Source organism: Macaca nemestrina, chromosome 8, assembly GCF_043159975.1.
Source record: "Macaca nemestrina isolate mMacNem1 chromosome 8, mMacNem.hap1, whole genome shotgun sequence".
Taxonomy (NCBI): Eukaryota; Metazoa; Chordata; class Mammalia; order Primates; family Cercopithecidae; genus Macaca; species Macaca nemestrina.
Genome location: NC_092132.1, coordinates 55,008,473 through 55,021,109, shown reverse-complemented (window position 1 = coordinate 55,021,109; position 12,637 = coordinate 55,008,473). Strand labels below are relative to the sequence as shown.

The following is a 12,637-nucleotide window of genomic DNA, read 5'->3' as shown; positions in this document are numbered from 1 at the left end:
TGGGCTCTAGTGATATCAGAGTTTCATATTAAGAAGAAAGGAACTGGAATAAAACCTCATTGTTGGAGCTAGGAGAGATAAAGAGGAGATAAAAGATACATAAAAGAAAAGGAAGTGGCAGGTGCTGGCAGAGGGCTGAAACAGTGAGTTTCCACGCAGAGAGAGTGTGAGGAAATATATAAATTGCCAATAGGAAATGGGATTCTCTCACCACTCCATAACACACTGGGCTGAAATGCTCAGGTGGGAAGAATGACAGCCAAGGCCGACCTGAGCTCCACTCCTGCCCTGCTGTGCCTAGATTTCACTCATTTCCAGCCCTGGGTGCTCTTGTCTCACATATGTGAATGTGGAGAAAACACAGGAACACTTTGATTTCTCTGAACTGTCTGGGGAAAAAAAATGCTGAACAGTAAATCAGAAAACCAAACCCTGTGTAAACTGTGAAGAAGGCTGTACTCAATCTAGAAATGGAAGGTACCCCTGAGGTGCTGCACTGACAACTGTTTCCTTATGGATTTTGACTCTTAGGAGCTTATTGTATATGAGTGAAAGTCCATGCAAAAATACTTATTCTACTCTGAGTATGCTGTGGGCCGCAATAATTGATGTATGATGAGAACATGTCATGGTACTGTAAACCCAAGTTTGTTTAATGGTAGCATGTCTTCAGAGATGAAGCCATTGCAGTTGTCTAGCTAGATACCTGGAAGAGTCTCCTTGCTTATAATTATTAGGAGGTATGGACTTAGGAATTTGTGCATTTGAATATCCTGACTCAAGTTTTTTATTTAGTTGTTTTCCTACACTGGCTCAAGTGGCAGCAACATGATAGATGATGCTAAGTAAAACTCCTGGGCATATTTCTTTCTAGAAAAGACTTAAAATTGAAAGGAATAAACGCATTTATTCACTTGCAAATTAATTCAGTGGATTCTCTCTGGTGTCGCATGGCAAGACCTGCTTTAAGTTGCAACCATCTTACAACATGGTACCTTTGCTCCATATTAATGACAACTAACACTTATTGAGTGTTAAGCCTTATACATACAGTTTCTCATTGTTTTTTAATGACCAAACCCTATGTTACAGGTACTTTCATTTCATAAGTTACTTTCATAAATCATTTCATAATTTCATAAAATCGTTTCATAAATTATTTCATAATTTATGAAATTTCAAAATAATTTCATAAAATCATTTCGTAAATTACTTTCATTTCATAAATGAGAAAACTGAAGGAAGAGGTTCTGTAATTAGTCCAAGGTCATATACCTGGTAAGTAATAGAGATGGGTATTGAAATTCAATAGTCTGGCTCCAGAGCCTATGTGGTTTAACCACTACCCAAACTGTATCAGGAGCCTGAAAGAAAATAGGATTTGTGCATGTCTTGGAGTGGAGAATGAAGGACAATAAGGTACAGTCAAGCATGCGGTGACCTTGCCTCTTTTGATGAGCGTCAGTTGTGTTTTTTCTACTGCCCTTCCTGATTAGCCTTCATTTGGGCACCCTTCGCCTTCTCTTCTGTGTCCTCATGTTGCCCACTGCCTTTGTCTCATTCTAGGTAGCAATACCCACAGCTGTCTTTTCTTCTCACTCTGTTTCCTCCTGGTTGGTATCAATTCCAGGATTAGTAATGAAAAACTAATATATTTCCAAATACATATCTCTACCTTGAGTACCAAACCCACTTCTAGCTGACTTCTGGCTGTCAGCACCTGATTATTCCACAGGCTCCTGAAACTCAACATGTCTAAAAATGGCTCCACATTTTTGAGTTACATGTTACTAGGGTACAAATGTTTATATCTTCCTAAAATTCATCTGTTGACATCATCACCTCTCAGGTGGTTGTATTAGGAAGTGGGGCCTTTGGGAGGTGATTAGGTCATGGAGTTGAAGCCCTCATAAATGGGACTGGTACTCTTATAAAAGGGGTCTAAGAGAGGCTCCTTGCTCCTATGCCATGTGAGATTAGAATGAGAAGACCACTGTCTATGAGGGAGCAGGGCTTCATCAGGCACTATATTTACCAGCACCTTGATCTTAGACTTCCCAGACTCTGGAACTGTAAGAAATACATTTCTGTTGTTTATGTCTATGGTATTTTGTTATAGCAGCTTAACTGGACCAAGACACACCTATAGGCTTTAAATGTTTATACTAGAAAATAAAAGAGTGGAAAATAAATAAATAAAAGACTCCACAGCCTAGTGGATAGGCTCTGTTCCTGGACTTGCTTCTCTTTCTGTATTCTCCGTGTTAGTTAATGACATCATTTCTGACTTGTAATCCACAATCAGCAATTGTTACTTTGCACTCACCCAAACCCTGCCCATTTGAGATTAGAGATCATTTTTCTAATCCAGCTGTTTCTTCTACCTCTGCAGCCTTTACTTTATCTTAGGTGTGTGTCACCTGCCTTGTTTGGCTGCCCTGTCATTCATTTTTCTCTCTTTTATTTCCTCTTCTTTATTTACAAAATTACAATTCTCTAAACTTTGACCATCTTAATTCGGTATCTAGAAATATAGATCAGCTTTCCATCATTCACAAGATAAAATGCAAACTCAAGATGGCTGGCAAGCTCTTTCAAACAGAGCTCTTATCTATCCATAGCAGTATAATATTTTAAAAAATGATAATAAAATGGTTGTGGCCAGCTTGCTTTACCTGCCTTCCATTTCTCACACTGAAGCAGTCTAAGAACCCAATTTGCAGAGTCAAGATGAGAACAGTAGCTTTGAAAGTGCAAATTGAGGCTGAGAAGGAAAGAGACAGCTTTTGTTTGGGACATCTTGCTTCTTACCCTCTCCATGGTCCCTCGGTCTATCTAATTCCTTACCTCTCTTCTACCAACCTAGTCCTCCATCTACTGTCCTCTTGTATTCAGCCTCAAGGGGGTAGTATAGCCACTGATGCTAGAGGAGAGGTTTACTGGAAAAAAGAATCATCAAGACCTAAATTTAGGGTAGATTATTAAAAATAAAACAAATATAACCAAACCAAGCCAAAGAAAATTAAAGCAGCAGAGCACAAATGGTACATACTTGCCTATAATCCCAGCTACTCAGGAGGCTGAGGTGGGAGAATCACTTGAGTCCAAGAGTTTGAGACCAGGCTGGGCAACACAGTGAGACCCCATCTCTACAAAAAGTAAAGATTAAACCTTTCTCACTGACAAGATACATAGCCTGCTAGTATCTCTGATATGTTTGTTATGAATTGAAATATGTTTCTCAGAATGTGACTGTATTTGGAGATAGTCTTGAAAGAGGTGATTACAATAAAATGAGGTAACTAAGGTGGGCTCTAACTTAAAATCACTGGTGTCTTGTAAGAAGAGGAAATCAGGATATAGACATGTACAGAGGGAAGATCACATGACACAGGGAAGAGACAGCCATCTACAAGCCTCAGAAAAAAAGAAGCCTCAGAACAAGCCAACCATGCCAACACCTTGATCTTTGACTTCTAGAACAGTGAGAAAATAAGCTTCTGTTGTTTAAACCACCCAGCCTGTGGTACTTTGTTAAGTAACCCTAGCAAACTAACACAATGCTACTATAAAAAATAATTATAGGCTCAGCACAGTTGCTTATGCCTGTAATCCCAATACTTGGGGAGGGTGAGGTGGGAGAATTGTTTGAACCCAGGGGTTTAAAATCAGCCTGGGTTATGTAGTGAGACCTCGCCTCTACAAAAAAAAAAAAAAAAAAAAAAAAGAAGAAGAAGAAGAAGAAAAAAAAAGAAAATTAAAAATTAAAACTTAGCTGGGTGTGGTGGTGCACACCTATGGTCCTGACTACTCAGGAGGCTGAGGAGAAAGGACGACGTGAGCCCAGGAGTTTGAGGCTGCAGTGAGCCGTGATTGTGCCACTGCACTCCAGCCTGGGCAACAGAGCAAGACCCTGTCTCAAAAAAAAAAAAAAAAAAAAAGAGAGAGAGATAAATAATAGCTAGTATGTTTTTTGAGTGTTTACTATGTGCCATGCTTTGTTTGATACAGTGTATGTTTGTAAACTTATTGAGTACTCACAACATCTGTAAGATAGTACTACTTTTATTTCTTGTATGTGGATGAGGAAGCTGCAGTAGAGAGGTTTAATGTGTTAAATAGCTAGAAGGAACTGCAAAAGTAGAAACTAGGTAATCAGAGAAGATATGTGTACTTTTGCCCTGAAAATATTAAAAATCTACTGTTTCCACAAATCAATAAAGGAAACAAAGACAACTCAATACAAAAATAGGCAAAGTACTTGAAGCGAGGTTTCACAAAAGGCATATCTACATATCTACATGACCCATAAATACATGAACAGCTGCTAAGCCTCGGTTGGGTATGTAGTGCTACTGCATTGTATTTTTACTTTACTAAGAAATGCAAATTTAAAAGGAATAGGGATTGAATGTACTCTGTGTGGCCTGCCACACCTCTTCTTATGTTCTAGGCTTGAGATACTTCTGACTTCCTACATTCCTGCAGGGAAAGAACCATGATCCTGAAGATTTTTAAGACTTTGCTAATGATACTCTCCCGCCTCTGCCTTTTTTTTTTTTTTTTTTTTTGAGACAGAGTTTTGCTCTTGTCACCCAGGCTGGAGTCCAGTGGCATAATCTTGGCTCACTGCAACCTCTGCCTTGGGGTTCAAGTGATTCTCTGGCCTCCACCTCCCGAGTAGCTAGGATTACAGGCACCTGCCACCACGTCTGCCTAATTTTTGTATTTTTAGTAGAGGTGGGGTTTCACCATGTTGGGCAGGCTGGTCACGAACTCCTGACCTCAGGTGATCCACCTGCCTCATCCTCCCAAAATGCTAGGATTACAGGTGTAAGCCACCGTGCCCGGCCCTCCTCTGCTCTTGACCAAAATAAAATTGCACCTTCACTGTCACTCAGATGAAACCTCTCTGCTTTTCTCTGGGTGCCTATTGTACTATGTATGCCCCTTATCATAGCACCCACATTGATTGCAATTGATGCATCTGTCCCTTTCATTGGGCAATTAGCAATGTGGGGTCAGGGACTGACCAAATTAACATTATAGCTTCCTGAAGCATTGAGCATGTGGCTGTAATATGTTCGGTGGTTAACACATATTTGTTGAAAGAATCCTAACTCCTTATTATACTCTTTTGTCAGATTACTTTTCAGGTTTGTACTGGGCTATGTCTATGATTTCAATGAATAGCTGAAAATTAAGAGTTTGATGTTTTGTAAATAAGTACCTTAATGGATTTATTTGACATTGTCTACCAACAATGCTTATTGATTCTGCTTTGAGGAGTTTTGTTCTCCACTTGTGAACTAACCTAAGATGGTTTGGCCTTTATAATTGTCCAGTTGTTTTTAGAAGATATCTACAAGGCCAGTTGCATGGCTCATGCCTTAATTCCAGCACTTTGGAAGGGCGAGATGGGCGGATCATTTGAGGTCAGGAGTTTGAGACCAGCTTGGCCAACATGGCAAAACCCAGTCGCTACTAAAAATACAAAAATTAGCTGGGCCTAGTAGTGCATACCTGTCATCCCAGCTACTTGGGAAGCTAAAGCAGGAAAATTGCTTGAACTTGGGAGGGGAAGGTTGCAGTGAGCCGAGACTATACACCACTGCACTCCAGCCTGGGCAACAGAGCAAGACTGTCTCAAAACAAAACAAAACAAAACAACAAAAAAAAGATATCTACAGTCTGAAAGGACTAGAGGTGGATGAGGACAAAAAGACTGGGCTCCCACAACCTTGCCGCAGATGAGTGTTATATTACAATGAAAGTGGGTCTCAGTTGAGAGTGTGCCACACATATGAACACTTCTCAGCAAGTGACACAGTGATGTAACCTGTTCTGCTGGCTCCTGAAGTCCCTTTTCTCTGTCATTTTGGGTATGCCACAAGCACCTTGAATGAAAAATACATGCTGATGGCAGAAGAAGTTAACCTTCCAGCTGAATTAGATATTAAATTCTCCATAAGGAAGACAACTAGAAGCTGATTTTGATTCTAAGACATAACTTAAAGATGTTAAGTTGCTGGGTTCACCAGGTTATTTTATTCTATACCTAGAAAGGTGAAGATACCTGCAGAACATATTCAAGCAACCACATTTCCTGAACACCACTCATTTTACAAATGAAAAATCATTTCTGTTACTGTTTTTGCCAGTTAGAAACACTTTAGAAAGCACTTTCATTTTTGACGTGCTTGCAAGCCCTAAGAAGACTCTTGATTAGGATCTTTCAAATGTTAACTAGCTGCTATTACAGTGTGAGCTTCTAGTTAAAATCTTCCAAATGTTAATGAACTGCATCTAGGATATAGATTAACTACACATACACATAACTATTTATACTAAAGTACTTAAAAGAAAATTATAGTTGTACACAATATTGCCATGGAATTTTCCAGAGTTGTACCAATTTACACTCCCAGAAGAAAATGAGAGTTCTAGTTGCTCCACATCCTCACCATCATCATTGCATTCTTTAAAATTTTTAATTTAGCCAATTTGATGGGTACATACTACTTCTGCATTGTATTTTTAACTTGCATTTCTCTGATAGTTAACAAAGCTTAGCAGCTTTTCATATATTTATGGGTCATGTAGATACGTAGATGTGCTTTCTGTGAAACTTTTCAAGCCTTTTGCCTATTTTCCTATTGAGTTATCTTTATTGATTTGTGGAAACAGCATATATTTAATATTTTCAGTGCAATAATATAAATATTTTATCTGATTACCTAGTTTCTACTTTCACAGTTCTCCTTCATGTTAACATGGTTGTTTACCAGTAAGAATTTTATCTCGAGTTGGACTATGCACCAGTCACATTATATGATCTTAATGGAAAGCTAGGGGAAATGAGAAAACACTTTATGTTTTAAAATGAATGTATGTTAAATTCATTTTGTTTTATCAAATGTTTGATAATTAGAAATTTTTATTAATACTAATCTAAAATATTAAACAATAGAAATCCCACAGAGGGGAAAATAAAAGGAAGATGCATGGAGGGACAAAAGTATCTGCAACTTACTAATCTTAGATAATATGACTTATTCATACAACCATGTTTTTTAGAACCATAATTAGAATGCTTCTTTCAGACACACTGGTGTTGTTAAATTGCTATTGGATCCTTCTTTTAAGATATTTGGCCATCAAGATTCACTAAGAATCCCCAGCTTTTCCTTCAAGTATATCTTCCAAATGAATCATTCTTCTGAGTGCTTTCTACTTGGAACTGCCTTTTAAGTTCCAAAGGTTTCAACATCACTAGAGTCCTTATTTTTCTTCTATGTATCAGAGAAAGGGTAACAAGCATTAAAGTGACATCATGATGCTGATGAAAATATAACTAGTTTTTGCAATCAGAAAAAGGGAAATTTCTAGAACAAGCTTCCTCCAACAGAGTTTTCAAGCAGCAACTGCTGTCTAGGCATTCCCTGAAATGTTTCTAGAAGGAGGCGAGTTGATGTTACTAGCAATGACTTGAGTTCACCAAAGTTTTATATCTTCCTGGGGAATAAAAATTTTTATGAAGATAATTCTTCAGTGTTTCAATATAGTAAGAGACTTTTGCTTGTTAAAAGATCATTAGCCTACCTTAGGAAATATTTTATCATCAAATGAGCAACAATAAGGTTTCATCCTGTTTAATGAAAAATGAGATCCAAGAGTGACCTTTATCTTAAATTTCATCCTGTAACCAAGAGTATTATTCAAGGTTTGTTCTTAAATTATTGACTTTTAAAAATTTTCAAATGTTGGGTTGTGAATAGATACAGAGGTCTGTTTATGCATCAGGTATCTGAAACAGTGGATATTGTCTAATTTTCCTGAAAGGTTAGGAAGATTCCCCAAGGAGATAGGCCTTGAGAAGAGTTTGAAAAACTAGATGACTTGACAGAGGCAAAATTAGAGTCTAGGTGAGAAATGGGATGTAGTAAAGGGCATACAAAGGTAAGTTCAGCAAGTCAACTTGCTAAGGGCAAGCGCAAAAAGACAGCTTTGAAATCGTATTCAAACTACCCTGAAGGAACTGTAAATCAGATCTGTGGATGATAGGTTTTATAAGGCATATCACTGAAACTTGCTAAAATAACTGCATTTTAGGTATGCTATGAGAACTGAGCTGTGCTTTAATGAGCTCTATACTTAAGCTATCACTCTTCCTTTTGTGTGCCATAGTCACATTTTCTTCATCTCAATAGACACTGTACGTTATTTTAATTATATCTTATTTCTTTTTTCTCAACTGTGATATTATTTCTAACTATAGCATCGTATTTTATGAATCTCAGTTTTTTTTAGTTTACATTTCTTTAATTACTCTACTGTAGACCATTTTTTTGGCCATAAAATTTGCACAAACATATTTTTCTTATTTTACCTTTCTCCACAAACTATTGTTAGGGTAGCTCAAGGAATTTTATCATCTCTATCTATAATATCTTCTAATATTATAATACCCATTGGAAAGTCCTCCTTTATATCCATCCAAAATCTTTCATGTTGCCTTGCCTTCTTTTATATATTAAGTAGACACTAAGAACAGGTTATTGTCTTTGAAATAGCCATTGTGTCATTGATCCTCCATGTCTTCTGCTATGAGTCCATCCACATCTTTTATTTCAGAGACTATCTTTTGTTGTTCTTTAGTAACTGTGGTCTTTTTTCTGACTTCTGGCTTGTTTGCCAGTACATCCCATTCCTCTTGGTCATAATATTGTGCCCAAGAAAAGAAAGATGTTATTACAATATTATGACCAGCAGCTTTACATAATTTCATGTGACCTGTAATAAGGAAAATGATGTCCAGAAAAGCTAAAATGGTTGCCTAGTTTCATGTGGAAATAACTGCTAGAGAGAGACATGAAATTTCACCTGGCAAAAGCCCAAGCCTGTACTTTTAACCATTACACAAACCAATGATATTTATTCAGTATGTTCTATGTATTTAGCATCAGGGTACTGAAAAGAAAAAAAAGAAAACATGATCCCTGCTCTATGAATTCACAGCCTGCTTGATGAGCTGGAAATATTACATTGGAAGAATATTTAAAATATTCTTAATCATATTCTTGATATCTTACTCATGTTCTATAAATGAGAATAAGTATAAAACTTTGTGGGTCATACATAAAACTTACAAGGTTTAACTAGATTTACCAGTACTCACGGAACTGGAATAACTAGTATTCTTGTAGTGCAGTAGGCATGCTGAACGGAAAAGCTGGCAGGCATAGTTGAAAAAAGCTTCTTGCAGGTGGCATGACTTCAATGGGGTTTCCGTTCTTCCCTATCATTGGATTTTTCTTCAAGGGCAATTTATTGAAGATTCACTTAATGAGCCTCTTCAGCTTCTTCTGAATAACTGATTCATCCACCTAAGTCATTTGGAACACTGAATCTTTTGCCCAACGTGTGGCTACCTCCCTTCTCCCCAAATCAGAGCTACCTTTGACTGTTCTGTGATTGCTATTTATCCATTACATAACTAGCCACTGAAAATACTAAACACTAAGCTGTTATCATTTTGTTATATAATTGTTCCACTGAAAATATTAAACACTAAGCTGTTATCATTTTGTTATATAATTGTTCAATAGTTGTGTATTCGAAATTGTTTCTTCTAACATACTTTTATTAAAAGTGATCACATGATTCAAAGTCTCTTTTGAAATAAGATAATTAACTACATATACTTTTGTGTAGCACTTAACAATTTCTAAAGCATTTCTAGATTCATGAACTCCTACAAGCCCTTAGAGGGTTCACTCTATAGAAATATAGAAATCTATATTTCTAACAAAATTCTTCCCCTAAATATCACCAACAATATCAAATTTCACATGACTAGGGAGAAAGGTAACATGGGATAAGACAGCAAAGATGATGTGATTTTCTAGTGGTAAAGAATGGAAATTCAAACTATCATTGAACTAAGAGGAAGTTTCTCAGGCTGAGTAATTTTCTTTATTAAAAATGTAATCAAGCAGCCACACAGATCCTGGATTAGTACCTTAACATTTCAGATATAAATATATCAGCATCCTACAAAATCCATGACTCAAAAGCAGTATCATTGTTGTTGTTGTTTTTTTTTTTTGGTTGAGGCTAATTTCTTTTAAAATTCATTCAATTTTTTTCCTTTTGCTTGTTCCTATTGAGAAAAATACTTGTTTTCATTGTATGTGCAAGGACGCATTTTACATTTCTTCATTTTTTATGAAAATATTTATTTATATATATAATAGATATCTGTGAAGGCATTCATTCAAATTTATTGCATTTTATGCCTTGCTTCATCAATTTGTACTGACATTTGCTTTGTCTAGATTACAAGGTAAGGATTCATTTAAATTTATTTCATACTGTGATCTGCATTTTAGTTACTAGTATTAACTGATTTTTTGCATATTTAATGTAAAATTAGTTTTAGAGAATTCCTTTATTTTTCTTCAATTAAAGTTTTCTTTATGAGGTTTATACCAGCAATTAATAATTTATTTTGTTTTTAATTAGGATGTTTTTAGCCACATGTGACAAAAGTGGAGACTCACTATTTCACACAACAGGTCTTTGTAGCTATATATGGTGGTCCAGGGAAGGTCATTCAGAGGTTCAAACGCAAGTTCAAGGACCCAAGTTTCTTCCATCCTTCTTCTCTGCCCTCAGCTGCTTGTCATTCTTGTCTCTTAATGTCACAAGATGAACGACATAGCTCCCAACATCATGTGCAGTCACTATAACATGCAATAAATGAAGAGGGAAAATTTTTCCATGCGTCTATTTCTTGTCAAGGATCATTCCCAAATACCTCCTAGCAGACTTCTTATGTTTCAACTAGAAGCAGGTCACCTGTCTCCAATATACAATTTAATGAAAAGAGAATCAAATAATCATTATTGACTTTGAAAAGCCACCATCTTCTGCCTGGGGGCTGGGGATAGGATCACCTTCGTTCCGGGGCCCACTTCCCCAACAAGGAAGGTGAATACCTGAAAAAAACTCTGTATCTGCCAGTAATGGAATGGGGAATATTTGGGAAGTTGAAAAAATTCACTTGTACTCTCTAGTATTATCCACTTTTCCCTTTAAAACACAATTCTGGCCCTATTTTATACTTTTCCTATTGCTGGATAACCTCCTCCAACATTTCCCAAAATGTATTTATGTACTATATTAAATAGTATTTTTTTAAAAGTGTACTATTCAGGCTATTTATATACTATTAAATAATTTGAAGAATTTGTTTTTTAATTAAGTAGGAGACATTTTTATAATAGTCTACAAAATTCAAGTGTCCAAAGTTGGTATTTTATTTCAAACCATCTGTTCATTCTGTTTTCATGCCCTAAGCATTTCTTCTCTTGGTTTTAACTTTATATAGGCGGTCAGGTGTAAATTAACTCCTAAATTCAGTGATTTCTTGGTCTAATCTAGAATCATTACTTAGGCTCAGCTGAGTTCCTCTTCTGCTCATGTTGGTGCTAAGGAATTCCCTGGAAATTAACACAGCCACAGCCTGTTGTGGGGGTCGGCTGTGAGGGGAGGGGTAGTATTGCACTCCTTGGACTTCTTCCACTTCAGGCTCCCACTCTGGTCAGCAATCATTGTCTTTGTGGTCTGCACTCACAGTGCAGATGATACCTAGTGGTGGCTTTGCTGGGTGACGTGTTTGGCTCCAGTGTAACCATACAGCGCAAGAGACAGAAAAAAAATCCCACAGTGATGCAGCTTCTCTTCTTCCCCCATCCCTCGTAAGTGATTCAGCTGCTTCTGCCTGCCCTTGCAGCACACCCTGTCTGGAACTGGAAAGTTCCCTCCTTATTCCAGATGCACAGCAAGCTTATGAATGAATCCTCCCCATACTCCTCTTGGGTCCTCAGTCACTACAGAAAGGATGAATCCTATTATCTTAGAGCTGACTTAGCAAATTAGCACACACTTGGTGGCTTAAAACAACAGAAATATACTCCCTCACAGTTTGGGAGGCTGGAAATCCCAGATCAGTCTACCCACAGGGCCTCTCCAGAGCTGTAGGGGAGAATTCTCCCTCGTCTTTCTCAGCTCCTAGTGTCTCCCAGTGTTCCTTGACTTGTGGCTGCATAACTTTACCTCATTCTTGACATGGCCTCTCTTCTCCCTGTATCCATGTCTTGTCTCTCTTATAAGGACACTTGTTCTTGTGATTTTAGGGCTCATCCAGATAATATAGGATGATCTCATCTTGGAATCCTTAACTTAGTTACATCTGTAAAGACCCCTTTTCCAAATAAGTTCCCTTTCACAGGTTGCAGAGCTTCAGACGTGAACCTATGTTTTGAGGGCCACCATTCACCAAGTGACAGTCAGGGAGAGCCTGAGGTCGATGTTACAACTATTCATGCCATGCGGCCATCTCTCTGGCTTCCTCCAACTCAGTTGGGTGAGACCAATTTGTAGGTTTGTCACTCTAAAGGTGTAGACAGGAAATAATTCTAACCCCTCTTCTTTTAAATGTCCTCTAAACTTCATGAGGAACTTGTGTTTTGTTCCCTCTGTCCCAACCTCTCTCACCCCTACTCCCTTAAAATACTGCTCTAAGAGGTCAAGGGGAACAACATCCATCAGTTTTCTCACTGTTTGTACTTAC

At 37.5% G+C, this 12,637-nt stretch overlaps 1 long non-coding RNA gene across 4 annotated transcripts in view; it reads right to left on the bottom strand.

The window, feature by feature from the left end:
* Positions 1 to 12,637, bottom strand: part of LOC105497280 (uncharacterized) — a 326,269-nt gene that overhangs the window by 89,240 nt on the left and 224,392 nt on the right. Inside the window, exon 8 of one of the 4 annotated variants that reach the window (XR_003021599.2) lies at positions 7,145 to 10,745. The exons of the other annotated variants lie outside the window; for them this stretch is intronic. This is a non-coding gene — a long non-coding RNA (uncharacterized lncRNA). Of the gene's footprint in view, positions 1 to 7,144; positions 10,746 to 12,637 lie in introns of those variants that run through there. 4 annotated transcript variants of the gene reach the window in all.